Source organism: Apostichopus japonicus, chromosome 11 (genome assembly GCF_037975245.1).
Source record: "Apostichopus japonicus isolate 1M-3 chromosome 11, ASM3797524v1, whole genome shotgun sequence".
Lineage (NCBI taxonomy): Eukaryota > Metazoa > Echinodermata > Holothuroidea > Aspidochirotida > Stichopodidae > Apostichopus > Apostichopus japonicus.
In genome coordinates, this window is record NC_092571.1 from 20,348,150 (window position 1) to 20,368,097 (window position 19,948).

The 19,948-nt window shown below is 38.6% G+C and overlaps 1 long non-coding RNA gene, 1 other non-coding gene and 2 pseudogenes across 2 annotated transcripts in view; all 4 read right to left on the reverse strand.

Moving 5' to 3' along the window:
• Nucleotides 1-19,948, reverse strand: part of LOC139975625 (uncharacterized) — a 233,551-nt gene that overhangs the window by 35,220 nt on the left and 178,383 nt on the right. The window lies entirely within an intron of this gene.
• Nucleotides 6,473-6,672, reverse strand: LOC139976573 (U2 spliceosomal RNA). Its single transcript, XR_011796220.1, has one exon. It is a non-coding gene; the product is annotated as a U2 spliceosomal RNA (small nuclear RNA).
• Nucleotides 6,799-6,871, reverse strand: LOC139976560 (U2 spliceosomal RNA; annotated as a pseudogene).
• Nucleotides 6,998-7,070, reverse strand: LOC139976556 (U2 spliceosomal RNA; annotated as a pseudogene).

Genomic DNA, 19,948 nt, shown 5'->3' on the forward strand with positions numbered 1-19,948 from the left:
TAGAATGTAAACAATGAAGAATGAGAATATTCTTCAGATATAGGATTATAATATTTACATTCTCTCAGTACTATACAATATAGAACAGTGCTTGCTTTAATTTATAACTGCGGCAGCATAGACTATATTATATAAATTACGTGTCACCAGGAGCATGTATGTAACAATATTTATGTTTCAGCTCGATGCGAAAATTAAGCAAGATATTATTATAGCTACAATTCTCATCGGGTACATCATAATATTAATATTTTCGACTGTACACGTTTATATGTAAAACAGAGTGCTCAATCCACCACGATATAGGCTATACACAGAGTGCTCAGTCTTCACAGAGTGCTCAAGCCACCGCAATATAGGCTCGGCTGCTCTATAAAGACCCCAGTCCACCGAGAATATAGGCTATACACGGTTGTCCCACCATCAGCCAAAGAAGTATGGTATAGGTCCTACCCTTATTTGTTGGAGACGGAAAAACGCCTTAAAATACACACGTAACTTGATGATTTCACATGGACAATATGAGCGCCTTGTATTTCAGCAGGACCGTGGCCACGGAAGTAAAGGGGTGGAGGAGGGGGGCGGTGAGGCCTGGCCCGATACGTTGACGTTACTCAATATTTAAGGACCCGTCTTAGTGTCTTTGCTTTTAATTTACTCGTTGACATTTTCTTGCTCCGATTATGGTTTCCTGAAAGCGAAGTTCTTCCCTTGACCTGGATTAGATGCATGTTCATAAATTAGTAATGTTATAATTCGCATGCCTTATCTGTATACTTATAATTATGTTGGGCAACGTTATTGCCATGAATCACGAACTTTCTCTGACTGCACAAATGGAGGGGAAAAAATGCCTTTAATCCATCTTGTAATCTACAGCCATAATTATTCATTTGATAGTCTCCTTTTTATTTATTATATTTATTTCTCGTTTCTTCTGTAATCTCATATTTCTGCAGCATAGGCCTTTCACTTTCCTCGCTTGATCATATATCTATTGCATGACAGGCCCACAATCCTGTAATTAAACTCGTGTGCTCGTGCATAAAATGAAGGTGTTTCATACACGAATGTAGTGATATAATGGATGGTTTAATAATAAAGAAAAGTTTTTAAATGCTATGATCGAGTGTGATATTTGAAATACGACACTATGTTTCTTTTCATATCGATATCGGGAGCATCAAATGACACGAATGTGCCATGAAACGGTCACAATGAAGATAAGAAAGAAAATATAAATAAAATATTTTATGAAAGATTTACTGCTTTTGGTTTACATCCAAGACACACTATATGGGAAGAAGAAGGATGGGGGGGGGGGGTGGTGGGGGGGAGAGAAAAGACAGCTGCATATATCTGTTTAATATTACACAAAACAAAAATCACATAATCTACAATTTACTACTCGTCAACGTCTATATATACAAAAGTTATGTTTAATGTAAACATAAATAAAACAAAGGAAGGTTTTTTTAATTGTTATAGCACCACGTTTGAACTGTGTATACGTCGATTAGTGGCTATTGGTAATAGAAACAAAGAGTTGCTAGACTTTGCCTAAAGTAAGAACTCATTGCTAACTGTACAGATCTTTATAAAATAAATATACAAAAAAATACTAGTTCTATGACGTAATCATATTTGTACAGATAGTTGGGACAGTTTTCTAATGCTAATATCACTCTAAACTGTCCCCCATATCATGCATCAAAGCACTCTTATTGAAAGTATGAACAGTTCCTAACCTTGATCTTATCATGATAGTCATATACTGCTCATACTGTCAGTACAAGTTCTTTTGAAGCGGGACATGGTAGTACAATATAGAAAAACAAATTGTCCCAACTGGCTGGATATGTAGATCATATAATGAATATTCATTCACGGTAACTATTGTGCAATGTATATTGAACACTATCGAACACTGTTTCAAACTCGCCACAAAAACAAGAGGGTTTTATGCAATTATTTGGTGATTAATATCATTCGTCTTTGACAAGAACAAATCAGCCAGATTCATATATGCAAATTAAAGTAATTTTATTTACTGATCTATATCGCCATTAGACCTATATTGATAGTGCTATAATGATGAGCGAAATACTTAGTGTATATGTGACCAACGGACTGGTTCCGCGATATAATGCTTACTGTCACTTTCACCCACTTTGATGCATATTATTATATTGTCGACCTATAAACACTCCACAACCTGTCCGGAAAAATGTGGAGAGTCAGTAGCACACAGAAAAAAAATAATTTCGTAAATCGTTTGAGGGGATGAAGAAAAAAAATCCCCCAACCAACATCTTTTGTGTAAAGAACAACTTCCCTAACATGCTAAGGTGAATCTGGTTCCGTTTGGGATATCCTATAGTTTAAATCTTGTCTGGTATAGCTGTCATTGTGTAAATATGGGATGCAACAATACCCAATTTAGGATCTGAACCGTTTACTAGTGTCGTTTGTTTTCCTTTCATATTTTCAAGGTATAGAATGTTACCAGCGTTGACATTGAAACCAAAGGGCATCATTATATGCCATGTTAAGACGTTCTATATTTTAGATTCAGTATTAACATGTCAATTACAGAAAATAAAACATGATTGTAATCAGTAATTCTTTAGACGGATAGCGAGTATATACATGGTGGCATGTGGAATACGCCACGCACGCATGCTATGGAAATGCAATCAGCTACTTAAAGGGTGTGAAGACTCGTGCACAAAGAAACGTCTCATGCCGGTTATCTGACCTAGTTTCGAATGAGGTGTAACAGAAGTGTTAGACACCACCATCGATCCCAGAAAATACACACAGCTTGCTACCGTCGGTAATTAGACTCTAGTGTGCAGTCAATACATACAGCTACGATCAATACCTACAACACAGTGTACATAACAGCGATGGACATCTCAGGTCTAGATAAAAGATAACAAGGTATCATGTTTCATTACTGTCTGCATTTTGTAGCGACAAGAAGAAAACTTCACTTGCAAGCAACGGAAAGTTAACTTTTGCAGCGCGCGGCACGCGGTTTGGGGCGAGTCTTCAATGCCTTTAAACTTGTGAAATGTTTTAATTCTTCTATCTTCAATGTTTCAAAAGTATCCACTTCTGTGAACCGACTTAACGACATTCTTTTGCGCAATGTGAGATCCTTAATGTATATCCATATGAATATCTATATAGGCTACTGACAAATCTGTCTACGACGTGCAGCTGCATGGCCAAACGATATACCTCTTTTATCTAACAATCGGCGTTGGCGAGGAGTTCTACTGAAAAATGTTATCAACGTAATGACAATTGTTTCGCATATTTGGATATTTCTTGCGCCGCTCCCAAATGCATGATGACTTTCACAACTTGTATATTTGAATTATATAGATGTGATAGGCTAAATTGGCCTATGCATGTTTACTGTGCCTAAAGTATATCGTTCCACACAAGAATCATACAATCACTGTACACATGCATCGTACCGGGTGAATTTGCATGACAGCATTTGACAGCAATTGACAGCATTTGAAGTTGACACGTTTTCTACCCAAAATGAACTCGGAGCACACGGGCGTGATGTCATAGAAGCACAATGACAAATACCTTTCAGCTAGTTTCGTTAAAATTGACATCAAATGTTCTACTTCCAAAATTGGGTACATTTCATTATGAGTACTACAGTTTTTGTCATATGTATTATGTATTTTAACTTTACATACCATTATGTGGGAATCCTATATATATTCCATCGTCAAATCGAGCAAGAGGGGAAAAATCATTTTGCTGGCATTTTGCAAATCATTTTGCTGGTATAGTTTGCAACTGTGACGTCACATCTGTTTGCTTCAAGTTCACTATGTTACACTCTGGAACAATTTCAATTATCATATCTCGATACCACTGTGTAGGAATTGCTTGTAAGTTTATTGTTCACCAGGATACTTAGAATATGTTCTACTTTTTTTCAGTCAAAAGCAACGTTTCCTCTGGGACTATCTCTTTAAGGCTTCAACATTCAAAACGACCAATTTCTGTATATATATATATATATATATATATATATATATATATATATATATATATATATATATATATATATATATACATCTATATATATATATATATATATATATATATATATATATATATATATATATATATAGATGTATGTACAACCTTTTGTGTTTGCTCAAAGCGAGATAATTACTGTAATGTATATTCTTAATGATAACTCTGTCTGCTAGCAGCTGTAGATAAACGATACCTCCATTGTCTAACAAGTCGTCAACACGAGACATCTTTACTGGGAAATGTTATTATAAATTGTATGAGTATTATTTCCGCCAAGATAAGGAGGTGTTTCTGAAGATGGCAACATAAAAAGAGAATAAAGAAAAAAAATGACATTAAAGAATTTAAAAAAAATGGAGATGTCTGTGACTTAGGCCTACATGAGTTGCAGTCATAGACCTACTATCTTGGTGTGATCAATTTAAAATTGACATTTCTTATGATATGGTACGTTGGCCTTCAATTCATTTCCTTCCATCCGTCGATCTAGACAGTGTTATCTGATGGTTAAGCACATTGGAATGTTACATCTGTTTCAAGAAAACAATATATATAGTTTAAGCAAAACTGTGACGAAATATTTCAACCTGTATAGTTATAGGCCTATATGTCATGTACCTTTGTCAGGCAAAAGTGTCAACAGATGTTGGGTGAGGGTGTAGGAATGGTAGGTTTTAGAATCGGTGGATGGGTTTTTAGCTGGGAGTTATACTGATGGGGAAAGGTGTGAAAGTCGTGGCAGGGGTCGCGAGGGTTTGAGTGGGGTCAGGGTCGTGGTTTTTCTTTTATTTCTCTTCTTTTTTGTTTTGTTTTCTTGTTAAGAGACATATATTTATGTATATTTTCAAGTTAAGTACAGGGAGTGCTTTACTCGTTAAGCCATAAAGGTTGTTTGGAGCACTTCCTTTCACAACTCTTTGTATTTTTGTTACTTCATATGTGCTTATTATTATCACCTGAATGTTGTGATAAAAACAAATAAATAAATGAAATGAAATATTAAAACCATAAGGTTTTGGAAGACGCGATCTGTTGTGATGTCAGTGAAACCTTGATAGGAAATCATGATAGTATATCAATCTATATACAGTGGTCAGCGTGATGTCTATAGAATTAAGTTTCATGATATCAATTGCGCATGCGTAGCTATGCGTAGTACTCACGTAAAACACAACCATCAATCACGGTGTTCAAGTGTGTGCATTATGCATGCACATACGGTATATAGGGCCTACCATGGAAAGGTTCGCAAGATTCCCCTCATTTTGGTTTGTGTAAATGCGACTTCAAATTGTCATCTCTATATTCCTCGGGTTTCCACCTGTACGATATTCATTACGCATGCGCAGTTAGAATAAAGACGATGTCCCATTACAACGAGAAGGTCTGGTAATAATAGCCTAAAAATAGTATAATAAGACTTGCGGTCTCGGATGATTTCGCGAAACACAATTTAGACTAGTTTTACCTGTTAACTCAGTTGACCTTTGACCCAGACCATAAATCTGTCTTATTTCAAAATTTGCATTATCATTCTCTACATATCGTGTGGTTTAATGCTTTTTTCAACATGTTTTCAAGAAGAAAATGGCTAAAAACCAATTTTTAGATATCTGACCTTTGAACTCTGACCTTTGACATACGACATTATCAATCACCCAGGCAAGCGTTTACATGGTCAGGCAACCATCCACGGAGTTTGACTCAACTTGATTTGGGGTAACGGTCTATGCGCAGTTACGCGACACACTTTTTCGAACAATTTAGGTCATTTTGACTTTTGACCTCAATTGACCTTTGGCGCCAACCCTAAAAAACTAACTCTGTCGTATTTTAAAATTTGCCTCATCACTCTCTAGATCTCGTGTCGTTTAATGACTTTGTTGGCAAGCAGAAAGTTGCTAAACCCCATTTTTTATAGATTTCTTGGCCTTTGACCTATGGGTCATAAATTGCGCAGGCACGAGTACATATAGTTAGGCACCTACTCATCAAGTTTAAACTTGCGAGGACTTTGGTCTAGGTGGAATTCGCGACACACATTTTTGCTCACTCACATACACCCTCACTCATCCATTCACTCACGCACTTACTCTCTCATACACTTCCTCACATTTCTGATGAGGGGGTGAAGTACATATCTCATCTCCCCTATACATTACATGTAAGTAGATGAGATAAACTTCGGACGGGTACGTTGTGAAGCTAATCTTGACTGAAAACTGATTACCCAAAATGAATGTGGGCAACATGGCTAGGTTAAACTCACGTGATTCAAGATGATTCCTTTTTTTCTTTGCCTATATATGTCTTCGCCTCACCCCAGTCACACCCACACCTCTCCCACCACACCCACACCTCCCCACCACACCACATAGACACATTGAGCCATAGGAAAGGTACTTTTTAAGAAAAAGTCGCCCAGGAAAGAACCTGGGCACGAAAACCAAACTACTGAACGACTGATCCGCTTCTAACCCCAGTCCCCTTGCATCGGGACTGTGACTGTGTGATCATCGTCAGGTGTGTATCACCATTCCCCTCGAAAGGGAACAGATACTACACATGATCTTAGCCAAAAGGCCGAGAAGCGATAGGAAAGGTACTTTTTAAGAAAAAGTCACCCAGGAAAGAACCTGGGCACGAAAACCAAACTACCAAACGACTGATCCGCTCTCAGCCCCAGTCCCCTTGCATCGGGACTGTGACTGTGTGATCATCGTCAGGTGTGCATCACAATATCCGAAGGAAACAGATACTACACATGATCTTAGCCAAAAGGCCGAGAAGCGATAGGAAAGGTACTTTTTAAGAAAAAGTCACCCAGGAAAGAACCTGGGCACGAAAACCAAACTACCAAACGACTGATCCGCTCTCAGCCCCAGTCCCCTTGCATCGGGACTGTGACTGTGTGATCATCGTCAGGTGTGTATCACCATTCCCGAAGGGAACAGATACTACACATGATCTTAGCCAAAAGGCCGAGAAGCGATAGGAAAGGTACCACTCAAAGGTATACTTAGACTGGACAGTACCAAGTATAATGCATTATACTTCACTGTAAATTTACACACATGCATGTTACTTAGGTTCATTGTGACTTCGAGTCATCACCGGTAAGTCTTGTTATTTTCTTTTGAGCTCACTCACTAGTGTACAACGGTCATTGGAGCAATGGTTCGTTGCAACATTGACATTTGCACAGACATGGATCAAATATGGACAAACAAAATATTTGTTTAAATATTCAGCTCCACCCACCCCTATTGTGTTAGGCAGAACTGTATCTCGCCTACGTGTTCCTAATGAGTATGCATACAGCAACTTCATGAGTTCTGAAAACAGAAATATTACTTTCCCCTCATGTAATCATCTAGCAATCTGTACACAGTTCATACACACACACACCTACACATCCATATGGTTCCCTGTTCCCTGCAGGGAGTTTCAATTTGCTTCATGCACGTGCATAGATTGCGGACAGTTTGGTTGGCAAGCTGTAAGCGAACCCTCGTGTTTGCGCAGATCAGTACCACCTGAGTACGGTGGTCTTTACAAAACGCTACAGTTATTTCACAACTCAAGACGTCTCCTATGTTTTTTAAACTGTAATTTTTTGTGTGTCTTAACAAGTAGGCAAATTTCTATTATTTAAGATACAAAACCTCGTAAAGTTGACAACATCTCTGTGATAGTAAGCCACTCAACTAATTTTCATGTATGGCGTTTTAGAAACACCATACCGTACCATAAATCTAAACCGTTCTTTTCTCAATTTTCCCTTCAATTTCCAGCAAGAATGAGCAATTAAAGAGATATATAAAGTGGTGAAATTCTGACGAAGGGAGACGAAAGAAGTAGACTTCCTTTGTCAATATGTAATACAAATGATTCGAGGCATTACCGTACTGTAGTAATTGGCAGATCAGATGGAGAAATTCATTCTTTTCTTCCGTTTTGTTTTTGCTTTCTTTGCTCCCTCCAAACTCATGTCAGTAATCTCAGTGGTTTTTACTTGCAAACCCATAGATTATATATTCTATATTCTATATTCTGCAGGCTAGATGTATGAGACCATGTTCTTATAAATTCCCCAAAACGATGAGTGGGTGGGTAAGGGGATAGTGATTTATGCGGTTATAGTTTAGCCTTCATATGTGAACGAATGAAGAAACTATCGTTGCATTAGGTAATGGGGATACTATCTTAAGCGGATGTATGAACAAAACAGATATCGTAAATACATAGGCTATCTATATAGGAACGAAAAAAGGGCAAGCTATATTGTGGTGTATACTTTGTACATGCATTAAAAAACAAGAACAAATACAGCAACAGAACACTAGAAAACAAACCAAAGGCTGTCCCTTTCGCGTTCCATACATAAAGTGAATCTAAAGTTACTGGTGAATGCATGATGCAAGTATAGTTTAGAAACTGACTGAAAATAACAGACAAATTACGAAAGATCACATATGAAAATGCACGGCAAGTAGGTTTTTGAGCTGGGGAAGGGAGGGGGGCACAAAAGGAGGGGTCAAAATATACTCAAGTACACCACGTACATCGTTGGAACCTGCAGTTTGATATTGCTAAAAAGCATTGTTGTGCTTTCCATCGTTGTAATTCAATTGAAGAAATATTCAGTTCATTAAACCTGTAAAATTCATTTACAAAAAAAAAGTAACTTCAGAATTCAATGTTTCCGGGTTTTTTTTTCTCTCTTATCTGTTATTGATACTAGACTGTTAACTGATGAAACGAAAGTCACGTGCAACATTTGTTTTGATTGCAATCGCTTCCTATAGTGTGACTTTGAGAGAAAAAACAAAGTTAATTCACTGAGCGGAAATATGTTTTTATCTGCTCTTTTCAGTTCTGGATGGGGAATCTTATTAACCGATAGAAATCATTTTTATGCCATCATTTACAGTAGTAAAATCTGGGGTGTTTGACGGAAATTCGCGACAACGCATACCCACCCACAGTGTTTGTATTAGAAAATGAAATAAAAATGAACAAAATGAACGAAAATAACATTTTTAACATGTTTCTCGTCCCGACCGCATTTTTGTCTTTGCCCCCTTTTTACCTTTCTATAACTTTTTTTTTTTTTTTACAAACGGTCGAAAATGCCAGTTTACGTGTGATTTGAACCTTTTGGCATAATTTAAGCGATTTACCTTAGAAAAGGGCAAGTTACAAATACTAAAAACAGATCAATATTCCGACTGTTACCTACATTCTTGTTGAAAAAAGGCCCGCCCGCCTCCTTCGTTTTTGTGAAATAGTTCGGACGAGAAACCGCTCCCTTGTTTTTACTATATGCCTAATGGTATATCCCTTTAAGTCGCATCTACGCCTACACCCTGCTTCTGCATGCCGTGATAAATAAAGGTTACGAGAAGTTCAACGCTAGTCGAAATTCCGAGTGCAGAGCGGCAGGGAAAAAAAATACGTCGCCAAAATTAACTTTTGGTTAATCAAAGACGATAAGGCTGCGGCGATCCAAGAATAAAATTCGCCGACTTCCTCGCTTTATCTGAGAGTTCCGTGTATAAGGGTTTTTATAGAAAACGAATTGGATCGACGCACGAAAGTGTCGGCGATAGGACTTTATTTGCTAATCGTAAATAATTCTGAAAATCGAGAGAGAGAGCTGTCTCCACGCACATTTCGGGTTACCTCGCATTTTTAAGCTATTTGTTTCTGTTGCATAGCAACGGGGGACATTCGTAGGTCGGTTGGTTCACGTAAAGTGTGTACACATTTATTGATTGGCTAAGGGTCTTCGGGGTTTACCATGATGACAGAAAGAGAGAGCGATAGCAAAAAGAAGAAAAAAGACAAAACAAAACAGACGGGGAAAAACATGAACGAGACAGACATTTGGCTCGCGGCCAAACTATCGTCAATAGAGTTTATTTCTAGGAAATCTGCTATCAAACGTTATCAGGACTTCCTGTCGTGTCTAGTGAAAGGGAAAGAAATGGCGGGATGTCTTGCTATATTACGTACGACTGATTAACTTTGTCGTTTGGCAAACAGCCAATTCATTTATTATAAATATGTATACGTGCATGTTTAATATTGTTTGCATGCCAGGAGGTACGTGCAACTACTATGGCTGTGCTCATTTATAATAACATAGCCTATATACCGGGATGACAACATAATAACATGAAGTTGCCATCAGGCCGGCCGGTGTTCAATTTGTGTGTAGTGCGTATGTGTGTGTAAGCGGGAGGGAGTGGCTAATGTCCGTCCTGAGGAGGGTTTAAGGGAGGGGTCTAAGGGGTGTCAACTTCTCACCTTACCTTTGATAATTTCTTTGGGTAAGGGGGCTTAAATACAAAGTTATCATTTCTATCATTTAAACTCCATTTGATGTGTATAGTGTAGAAGTTTGAACAGTGGCGTAGGAAGGTACTTTTGAGTGGGGGGAGGGGCTGAAGACTGATGGCCGGCCTGGGGGAGGGTGTCCCCCTCCCCTTTGGAATTTTTTGCATTTCCAGGTAGCCTCAGATGCAATTTGGTGCAATATAACACACTTCAACACCCACTCCATTTTGTAAACTTAATTTTGTATTTTCACCAGGCCTTAGATGCAATTTGGTGCTCCAAATGAGATTTTTTTTCTCATTTGGAAATGAAAAAGGGGTTTTCTGACTTGCGAAGCGGGGGGCGGAATGATACTTCCGCCCCTCCACATTTTTCACTGGGGGGGCTGGCGCCCCCCCCAGCCCCCCGGTTCCTTCGCCCTTGAGTTTGAATGTTGCCACATGCCAGCCGGTATACCACTTTCCGCGTACTACGTGTGTTATATGAATGTGGGCCATTTGGACGAAAGTGGGAATGGTTTCTGTGGAAGAGGCATTCCCCCCGCTCTAGCCCCCCGTGGCTACGGCCGTGGCTGTCGCAGTTTTTAACATGAAACGTTCAAGTTTTAACCATTCTAATGGGATGTTTCGTAGATAAGTAAAGCCGAACGTGTATGTTGTATACGAATGTGTATGCGGGACGAACCTCCCACTGTAGTACATATAACTGCAAGGTTTAAAGGAGAAAATAAGCCCTACAATCGTCACTTGACCCCAATGTTATAGACATGGACATCTGGGCAGCAAAACATCGTAGGGATACAAAGCATGCGACTTTGCATTTCCGATAGCCCGTTAACCGTCCAAACAATTAGCCGATTAACAAGGGCTTACAATAAAGAAAGAATAAACCGGTTGACAGTCAAAATTTCACCGGTTAATTATTTAATTAACGATAGAGGAAAGTTTCGGTTGTTAAATTATGAATTTTCCAAGAGGAAAATTTCTGACCACTTTCCATGCGGATGTCCATGGTGATATAGATCCTTGTTGTCAATAATCCCCCCTCCCCCCCAACATTCCACCTCCGCCAAAAAAATCCACGTGGGAGACATCCTAGTTTCAAATTCGTGTCTGGGAGCTGTCATTTTTTTAAACTTTTGATGTCATAATGCCACTAGTATCTAGAACAGTGGTGGGCAACCTTTTTGAATGAATGGGCCAGATATAAGGAGTGAAAAATTGACTGGGCCGCACCTAACCAACGACCTGCTGTTGATTTCAAACCTTTGATTCCGAGGACTTTCAAGCAATAGGTGCCGTGTGTGTACTTAATCTGTTTTCACAAAAACTTAATATAAATACAGTACAGTTGATAATTAATGGGGATAATAGACCTACCTGACAACCTTAATATGTGCCTATAAATTCTAAGCAGCTAGCTCGTTTTTGTGATGATGCAAAATAGATTGATATTTTTCTTTTTCTTGCCGAGACATCTCACGGGCCGCAAAAAAAATCACTGGCGGGCCGCATGTGGCCCGCGGACGGTGGGTTGTCCTTCTAGATCTGGAACCTATGTCATTATTTTTGCTTTCTTTTCACATTTTCAAAGTAAAATATTGAGAGTTTTGGCTCTGAAACCAATGCTTTCATTAGGTCATGATATACGAGGTGCAGTATTGTTTACTTAGCATTTGAAAAACGAATACAGAAAAAAAGCAACATTGTTATAAATAAAAAAAACCATCACAATTGAAACACATGTACCTCGATGACGTCATATTTGGACTTGACCAAGTCTTCGAGCCTTGTGTGTGAAGAGATATTAAAGTCTGTGATGTATCTCTTATATGAAGTAAGATTATTTCTTAGCTATTGTGGAGGAAGATGCTCATGGCAGTTACCTTTAATAAACCAGTAATAATTATTGGCTTTGCCTTGGTTTTGTGTCTCCTTTAACGTCAGTTGGACATCTTAAAGCTATCAATATTGGCTTGAAATAGCCACAGTCTAATGTTGATATTAACCAGCGCTAAAGGAGAAAGCTGAGGAAAATATAAATATAAATTAAACTAAAAATAATAAAAAGTTGGGCATAAACAATTGGGCATAGAATTTTGAAAATTTTGCAAAATTGTCAAATTGTAAACTTGAATACATTACATTAAAAAATGATTTTATGCAGACTGTTCGTTTTGATATGACATAATCCAAGAAAAATTACAGAGCTAAAAGTGTTTCTGTAGCTATTCCGGTATTCAAACTATTTAGCTTTAAAAATATGCTCAAATATCAGGAATATTTCCATTAAGTGTAAGTTTTTGATGATGACGTCGGCCCCTCAACAGTACAGGAATATGTTACTATTAATTCATAGTTTTACAAAGAACCAGAATGCAAATTGCATTGAGGTTTCGATGACTTCAATACACTAGACTTCTGCTTGTTAGTATAACCAGAACTAGCTGTTACAATAACACTATGGCATGCTAACACAGGTCAGTCTACTGTACGTGGTTATACACACCTCCATCAAAAGCAATAGGGTTCTTGTACTCAATGTTATGAATCCACACACCAAGTATTACAAAACCAAACCAAATCTCTCTAATAACTTCGCACATTGGGGTTGCAGAGGAGTCCACTTATGGACAAGTTAGACTGGAATATGCCCACGAAACTTCAAAGAATCAACTTGAAAGAAGCTAATACAGGTCACTGGAGGTCAACCTGAGGTCAAAGGTCACCCAAATGCAGTTCGACTATTGTATTACAATAGCGTAACTCTCAACCCTGTCAGTGGTAGTTTCACAAGTTATCGGGAAAAAACACATTTTGACCCATAAATGACCTTTGGTGACCTTGGATCACATCACAGTTATTTTGGAAAATGTGTCCCTACTTCATCACAACTTGTCCTAATATACCAGCCATGTCAGACTTTGTGACTAGAAGTTGTTGCAAAAATTAGCATAAGTTGGGAGTTTTTGGCACTTAATCAACCTTGAATGACCTAATGGTTTTTATCAAAAATGTTCCTCTTGATGATGTGCACTCTGTCCTAAAATCCCAACCTTGATGGACAATTGGTTCTCACGTTATTGCAAAAATACTATTTTTTGACCCCTAATTGACCTTTGTTGACCTTAGATCATATTATCGTTATGTTTAGAAACGATCCTTTACCCCATTCACAACTAGTCCCAAAATATAAACCATGTCGGACCCTGTCAGTGGTAGTTTCACAAGCTATTGAGGGGAAAAAACACATTTTGACCCATAAATGACCTTTGGTGACCTTGGATCACATGACGGTTATTTTTGAAAATGTGTCCCTACTCCATTCACAACTTGTCCTAATATACCAGCCATGTCAGACTACGTGACTAGAAGTTGTTGCAAAAATTAGCATAAGCTGGCAGTTTTTTGCACATAATCAACCTTGAATGACCTTGGATGACATAATAGTTTTTATCAAAAATGTTCCTCTTGATAAGGTGCACTCTGTCCTAAAATTTGTTTGGCCTACAATGTACACACATAATGTTATTGCTAGAAATGTATCAAAACCAACCTTTGGCCCCTCATAACTTGAGAACTGGGTGTCCAATTGAAGCGGGAGTTGGTTTCCTATATTCAGCACAAAAAGCTCTATCATATGTCAACAAATTTTTAAACTTATCTCTGTTCTGTTTTGTTTTGCCCTGTATCTCCTAAAATGAGCATATTTTTTAAGATTTGACCTTAGACCTTTTGACCTCGCGGTCAGATGTAGTTTGACACGCTGATTCCAAAAAGCAACATGACAAGTCTGTGCGACCATCCTAACTGTACTTATTAAAAAATAAAAACATTGACCTCTGATAACTTCGCACACGAAGGTCGCACAGGGGTCAACTATGGACCATTTTGATCGGAAGGTACCTTTGAGATCCGATTATGGCCACGAAAATTCAAATAACCCAAAAAACTGATAAAGGTCACCGGAGGTCAACCTGAGGTCAAAGGTCACCTAGATGCGGGTCGACTCCCTGATTACAATAGCGTAACTCCCAACCTTCACGGACATTTGGTTCTCAAGTTATTGCAAAAATACTAGTTTTTGACCCCTGATTGACCTTCGTTGACCTTGGATCACATGACCGTTATGTTTTGAAATGATCCCTTACCCCATTCACAACTGGTCCCAAAATATCAACCAAGTCGGATCATGTCAATGGGAGTTATTGCTTGTTTTAATATTTTGGTTTTTGGCCTCTAACTGACCTTTGGTGACCTTCACAGGCAACACAAAAAATAGGGCACATCTACTCAATGTGGTACTCATATACACCAAATATTAGATTGGTCCAAGCTTCCCTACTTGAGATACCGTGTTTACAAGCCAGGCGTCACACACACACACACACACATACATACATACATACATACACACATACACACACTCTCCGCCTGCATGAATGCATAGGTTACGATTTCATCGAAACCAAAAACCTTCTTTATAACTTATCATATGAATAAGGGAATCCCTAGGATTGTGGCATTGATCGCCATTTTGCCTTGACGATTGTTTAATACATTATAAATATTACTTTTTATTAAGGTCATAAAATTCTTATGAATTCTTGTTGCGTTTACTATTGGATCTGAGCAACTTACCTATTGGTCTGTTTATTAGACGTAATAGTCCAGTCAATTTAATTGATCAGGCTAAGATTCTTAAAGGGTCATTCCTAAAATCAAATGTCGAATAAAATTACAGCCTGGAGTTAAAGTACAAGTTTTTTCTTTTAAAATGTCTAACAGGATCAATTTGACTTTAAGTCAATATTTCGTATGTCAGTTTATGGAAAAAAATGTTATTTGGTGCACGATCAAACAGTTAGGCTGATGAAGCACGGAGCAGCCAAATAATTGTAGACTCACTTGACATATCCCTAAAATAGATTCAATTGGGCATCGGAATGATCCACAAGATCACAAACAACTTTTCTTTGATTATTATTCTTATTTTATTCTTATTTTTTATTTTTTATTTTCTTATTTTTTCTGTATTGGAGATATTTCATGATCGATCCACGAGGACATTATAATGTCACCGGTGCGCCTTTTGCACTATTTTTGCAAACTGAGAACACACTGGCCGGGAGGTGTTGTACTAACAACCCCAATTTGTGTATGTATAGGATATAAACTATGGAACGCGAAAAGGGCAACCATATTTCGTTGTCTAAACTAAGTTTGTTGCTGTCTAAACTAAAGTTGTTGCTGCTGTTTTATCATGATGTTGCTCAAACTTACGTTGTTGTCTAAACTTACGTTGTTGTCTAAACTTACGTTAAACTTAGACACGAAATCAGTTTGCCCTTTTCGCGTTCCATAATAAACATGATGATTTCGTTTGCTTCTCTATTCACCACATGTCCTTGCTTGCTAATTTCAAGAAGTTTTAACGCGCGAGGTACCCCGTAAGTTTAAATTTAATGGACGGCCATTCCCATTCCCCGGCTCAGTCCACTGACCGGCCGCGCAATCGTCGATGCGGAGGTTGGTTGTGAGAATTCCCCCGACTCCCACCCACCACGCCATTCCGTTCAGTTACCTCACCCCTCCCGCTCCCCGTCTACCAAGGATAATCACAACGTACATTTGCGAACAAAGTAACCATCATCAGCATTTCCCACGTACACAATCTCTCCAACAACCCCTGAACACCCCCTACCCCCCAATAAGGGCGCCCTCCCTGCTTTGTAAATGCTGCTATACTCTCTCCTTCCCGCCAATCCAACCACCACAAGTCTACAGAATGCCTAGCGATGTTTGTGATCTCTTATCTACCAGACCGTAACGTGCCACCCTTTATCACCATATACGGCTATATACTATACAAATATACTATACCGTGTTCTTTCAGCAGTATACTTTGCACTGCAAATGAACTTCGCCCTGTATTTGTACTATATCAGTGCTTTGCGGACACAAGTGCGTCAAGTTCATACATGGAAACGTATTGTAACCAATACACCCTGAATACTTCAGTTAAATACTGGTATAGTTGCTAAGCACATCGAGATCAAAATATACGAAACCTAATTGTTCTCATCCAAACAGTAACCAGACAGCAAAACTATGCTACATGAATAATCTAGATATGAATGTGACACAGACACTCTAGGCTTTAGCCAGGATTGAACAATATACTGCAATCCAAGTAGTATATAGAACCAGAATGCAAAATGCATTGAGGTTTCGATGACTTCAATGCACTAGACTTCTGCTTGTTAGTATAACCAGAACTAGCTGTTACAATAACACTATGGCATGCAAACACAGGTCAGTCTACTTTACGTGGTTATACACACCTCCATCAAAAGCAATAGGGTTCTTGTACTCAATGTTATGAATCCACACACCAAGTATTACAAAACCAAACCAAATCTCTAATAACTTGGCACATTAGGGTTGCAGAGGAGTCCACTTATGGACAAGTTAGATTGGAATATGCCCACGAAACTTCAAAGAATCAACTTGAAAGAAGCTAATACAGGTCACTGGAGGTCAACCTGAGGTCAAAGGTCACCCAAATGCAGTTCGACTATTGTATTACAATAGCGTAGCTCTCAACCCTGTCAGTGGTAGTTTCACGAGTTATCAGGAAAAAACACATTTTGACCCATAAATGACCTTTGGTGACCTTGGATCACATCACGGTTATTTTGGAAAATGTGTCCCTACTTCATTCACAACTTGTCCTAATATACAAGCCATGTCAGACTTCGTGACTAGAAGTTGTTGCAAAAATTAGCATAAGTTGGGAGTTTTTGGCACTTAATCAACCTTGAATGACCTTGAATGACCTAATGGTTTTATCAAAAATGTTCCTCTTGATGATGTGCACTCTGTCCTAAAATCCCATCCTTGATGGACATTTGGTTCTCACGTTATTGCAAAAATACTAGTTTTTGACCCCTAATTGACCTTTGTTGACCTTGGATCATATTACCGTTATGTTTTGAAACGATCCCTTACCCCATTCACAACTAGTCCCAAAATATCAACCATGTCGGACCCTGTCAATGGTAGTTTCACAAGTTATTGAGAAAAAAAAAACACATTTTGACCCATAAATGACCTTTGGTGACCTTGGATCACATCACGGTTATTTTGGAAAATGTGTCCCTACTCCATTCACAACCTGTCCTAATATACCAGCCATGTCAGACTTCGTGACTAGAAGTTGTTGCAAAAATTAGCATAAGTTGGGAGTTTTTTGCACATACTCAACCTTGAATGACCTTGAATGACCTAATGGTTTTTATCAAAAATGTTCCCCTTGATGATGTGCACTCTGTCCTAAAATCCCATCCTTGATGGACATTTGGTTCTCACGTTATTGCAAAAATACTAGTTTTTGACCCCTAATTGACCTTTGTTGACCTTGGATCATATTACCGTTATGTTTTGAAACGATCCTTTACCCCATTCACAACTAGTCCCAAAATATCAACCATGTCGGACCCTATCAGTGGTAGTTTCACAAGTTATTGAGGGAAAAAAACACATTTTGACCCATAAATGACCTTTGGTGACCTTGGATCACATCACGGTTATTTTGGAAAATGTGTCCCTACTCCATTCACAACTTGTCCTAGTATACCAGCCATGTCAGACTTTGTAACTAGAAGTTGTTGCAAAAATTAGCATAAGCTGGCAGTTTTTTGCACATAATCAACCTTGAATGACCTTGGATGACCTGATGGTTTTTATCAAAAATGTTCCTCTTGATGAGGTGCACTCTGTCCTAAAATTTGTTTGGCCTACAATGTACACACATAATGTTATTGATAGAAATGTATCAAAACCAATCTTTGGCCCCCTCATAACTTGAGAACTGGGTGTCCGATTGAAGCGGGAGTTGGTTTCCTATATTCAGCACAAAAAGCTCTATCATATGTCAACAAATTTTTAAACTTATCTTTGTTCTGTTTTGTTTTGCCCCGTATCTCCTAAAATGAGCAAATTTTTTAAGATTTGACCTTTGACCTTTTGACCTCGCGGTCAGATGTAGTTTGACACGCTGATTCCAAAAAGCAACATGACAAGTCTGTGCGACCATCCTAACTGTACTTATTAAAAAACAAAAACATTGACCTCTGATAACTTCGCACACGAAGGTCGCACAGGGGTCAACTATGGACCATTTTGATCGGAAGGTACCTTTGAGATCCGATTATGGCCACGAAAATTCAAATAACCCAAAAAACTGATAAAGGTCACCGGAGGTCAACCTGAGGTCAAAGGTCACCTAGATGCGGGTCGACTCCCTGATTACAATAGCGTAACTCCCAACCTTCACGGACATTTGGTTCTCAAGTTATTGCAAAAATACTAGTTTTTGACCCCTGATTGACCTTTGTTGACCTTGGATCACATGACCGTTATGTTTTGAAATGATCCCTCACCCCATTCACAACTGGTCCCAAAATATCAAGCATGTCGGATCCTGTCAATGGGAGATATTGCTTGTTTTAATATTTTGGTTTTTGGCCTCTAACTGACCTTTGGTGACCTTCACAGGCAACACAAAAAATAGGGCACATCTACTCAATGTGGTACTCATATACACCAAATATTAGATTGGTCCAAGCTTCCCTACTTGAGATACCGTGTTTACAAGCCAGGCGTCACACACACACACACACACATACATACATACATACATACATACATACACACATACACACACTCTCGGCCTGCATGAATGCATAGGTTACGATTTCATCGAAACCAAAAAACACTGAGATATGACAAACAATATTCACATTGGCAGCTGATGACTAAAATGGAAACTTTTCTTGTATTCAGCATACATATTGATATCTACCAAAGACAACAGGCTTCTTCTACTCAATGTGGTACACATATTACAAGCCGTACAAGATGCAGGCGCCGGGCGATTTTTACGCAGTGGTCGGCAAGATTTTGCGTCTGGTTTGCCTCTAAAACATCTAACTAGACGACAGTTAATTTTCGTAAACAGCGCAATAGTCATTTCCCCTAACGTTACTACATCCAAACCTGAAGTTTTCATTCGGCACTGAATCTGGGCAATTGCGAAATACAACGGAAAACTTCAACAACGGAAGCAAAGATGTAATACCGATGATTCACAATGATATCGTCCATTCATATAGCAACGTATGTACAAACAGTACAACGTTTATTACTTGCCTTTGTGCACAGTCATGTATGCAACGACGTAGGCCTATGCAGTTACCGACACACTTAAGTCAATGGAGATTTGGTCGAGACTTCTGATTCTTATCTACGGATGCCCTTTAGATAATTTCCAATTTCCAAATTGATCTCTGGTGACTCCAAATGACATATGACCTCCACACAAAAACAATAGGCTTCTTCTGCTCAATGTACACGGTACGGTACTCCTTCACACGAAATATGAGACTGGTCCAATTAGCTTCCCTTCTTGAGGTATCATGTTTTCAAGCCTGTTTTTGAAAATTTGACCCCTCGTAACCCCAAATAAC